Here is a 3,224-nt window from a genome sequence, read left to right as displayed (position 1 = left end):
TTGTCTGTAAGAATAAGTCACTGATCCAATTAGAGTGAAAGTAGTTTGTCTGCGCTAGGGCAGAGAGAGTACATCGCACCATTTCAAACAAAGTGCCCTTGAAGACTTTCATCACTCATAACCTACTGTTCCCACTGCCCTGTTAAAGGAGCTGCCTTTGTGTATGTCATTGTTTGGGCAGGAAGGTCATGGTTTTTGTTGGTATGCTACTCAGGGCTTTCTGCAAGCAGTAAAACAGTTTGGTAATACAAAAGCTATTGGAATTTTTTTTCTTTTTTTTCTTTTAGCTATTTCACAATGAACATGATCATCTTTCTCTGCCCCTGGGTTAGTAAGAGAGATAGAAAGATTAGCAATAGTGACTAGCTGCAAAGTTAGTTTTAGGGATGAACAGTTAGGGCAATTGCTTGACATAACAGGGCCTGGTGGGGATCCCCGAGATCATTATGTAGTTGTGCAAGTCACAGTAAAGTTGGACAGAAAAAGGGAAGGCTTTTTGCTTTAGCTCATGTATGGGGTCCAAAAAGCCTAATGCCAGCTATGACTGACCGTGAAGGTTGGAAAAGTGCTTAGCATCTGTTGGCAGCAATTTCCAAATTTATGAGCATATCGTCACAGGTAGTCCCAAAATAGTAATCTAGACTCTGTCCTCAAGGCACACAGGTGTAACTGGGTTGGCTGAATTTGACCTCGTTCTACTAGAGGTTTAATATTCCCCAGAAAGCTATGCATCTAACCTCCATGTTTCCATGAATATCTCAGTGGGATGGGACTTCAAGATTAGGAACCTGCTATTGGCTGTTTGTTGTCAGTGGGGTCATCTTCACTTGTACAGAAAAGGAGCTTTAAATACTGTCTTGCTCAGAAGGGTTCCACGAGATCCATTTTGCACAGCTGTAAGGAACAGCAAAAGGTGAATGTCAAAGGAGGAGCAGTACGATACTGCTGCCAGGCTATGTAAGCTCTCAACTAGAGATTAACAGCAAAATAAAGAAAAAGCTAATATAAATGCAGGGAATGTGCTATTCAGTACTTGATCATCCGCTGTAACAGAAGAGAAATTATGCAGTTTTTCCAGGGCTCAAGCCCACCTTTTATGGTGATTATACTAAAAGTCTGAGCTCAAATATAAGCAGACAGACTCAGTAATTGGAAAGGACAGACCTACAATAGCTTCTCATATCTTATCACACTTGTGTATAAAAACAAAGCATGTACTCAGATCTGCCTTGTAAACCTACTGTGTTCATGAAGGCAATGCAGCTGTGATTTTACCATTAAAACAGACCCTCTATGTCAGCCTTGCTCCAGAATTCACAGACCATGCTGTTCTTGGTCTGTGATATACAGGCTTTGGGTAAAGGTAGGTTTTTTGCATTCCCTCCAAATTATCAGCATTAACAAAATCAGGAATTGTGAGATAATCCCATTATGATCAGAAGAAGAGAAAACTTTATTCTTTTTATGATCTTCTGACTAGCCTCTGAGTACAGACCATCAGTGTGAAGAGTTGCTCTCTTAACTTACTGCTGGCTTTTATTGCAACTAAGTACTAGGTCATAGCCCAAATAGTTGGCAACAGTCCTGTGTGTAGAACTGCACTCACAAAGATGCTTTTGTTGCTTGCTTCAGGGAGCATGGAGACATTTTTTTTCTTATTAATTTTATGTAATTACCCCCTTTATCTCTACACCTATAGTACTTATATTCAGCCCTCTACTGATATCAATGCAGTATGTTCTCTGTTCTAAAGGTTTGGAGACTCTGACAGTATGTGCTGCCCAATGTTGACATTTACGTAGTTCATTAAAAATATCAAATAAATGTGCAATTGCCTATTGTAGTTGCTCAACTGTGCAGCAAACCAAATGATGTAACCATAATCTTTCCTTGACCCAGTTTAAAGGAATAACCTACAAAGCTGGTTTTCATACTTATTAAAAATTCCTACACTGTACACAGAACATCTAAATCCACAGTCCTGCCAATTCTTTGTTTTGGTAAATTCTAGGATGGGGCAGTTTTTCACCAGAGAATTCTCTTGCTGCTAACACTAATCAGTCAAACTCTGGGAATCGACAACCAGAATCACCCAGAGGCAACAAGTCAGGATCCCAGACAATAACAGGTGATGGAAGAGCAGAAGTACCATTTGTAATAGTAATGTCAAGCCAAGCAAATGTGGATATTTTAAACTATAATTCTAAAATTTTTCTTTGGATTCATAATCTATTAAGTTCTCATTAGCATTTGCTTTTCCTCCCTCTCTCTATTCTCTGTTGTCTGCTCCCTATGATAGGTGAGTGTTGACTAATGATGTATTCTTTGTATCATTCTCCAGGGGAAGCTTTCTCAGCAGCAGTGCATGAAGCAGGCCCTTAGTGTGGTCAAATTTTTTCTCTGGCACTGAGGAGCTAATTCTTTGCATTTCCTTAAACAGCCTCAGTCGTTTGGCTCAGCAAAGACCCCTTTGAGGCTCTCTTTCCATTCCTGCCCCTTTCAGGCTGCCAGTAATCACTGCGGGAACTTGATGACACTAGGTTTCTCCAGTATAATTGTATCTAGCGGAGTCTGAGGAAATATCATGTGGTGCTTTTCACAGTGCCAGACCTGTTACCTTTAAATCTTTAGTGAATCAGCAGACGAATGTAGTAAAGTAAAGCAATTTGAGAGCAATGGGAGCCATCTATGGTACAAAATGGCATCTTCTGGCAGTTGGGAATTTAACTTAATGTGGATGAATGGTTGTTGCTGGAGATCTTAATTCTTATCAGACAAATTTCACTGTATTTCCTTTGTTGGTGTTTTTAACCAAGGGGGAAAAAAAGATTTAATGGAAGTTCTAGTTGTCATTGATTAGTGCAATGCTGCGAAACAAGTCTCAAACTTTCTTGCAGTGTGGCTCTCTTTGTTAGGGAAATTGCTTTGTTGACCTTCTTCTTTCCTCATTTGCAATACATGGGCCGCTTTTTAACCTGTTCACATTTGTGAGGTCAGCTCATTGTACCCTTTGGGACACCTCATGGCAACTGTAGTAGCTGCCTATCTGGAAAAGTAACAAATACTGATATATATTTTGCATGTCTCTTATTAATATGTAACATCCAAACCTAGGAGAAGCTAATACCATGTGAGGAATAATTTCTTGCTTCTCCTCTAGGAAACCATTTTGTGAAATTACTATTGTAAAGAGAACTACTGTAGGAACGTCACTGCAGTAAAGG

Source organism: Pygoscelis adeliae, unplaced genomic scaffold, assembly GCF_000699105.1.
Source record: "Pygoscelis adeliae isolate BGI_AS28 unplaced genomic scaffold, ASM69910v1 Scaffold300, whole genome shotgun sequence".
Lineage (NCBI taxonomy): Eukaryota > Metazoa > Chordata > Aves > Sphenisciformes > Spheniscidae > Pygoscelis > Pygoscelis adeliae.
This window is presented reverse-complemented; position numbering follows the sequence as displayed.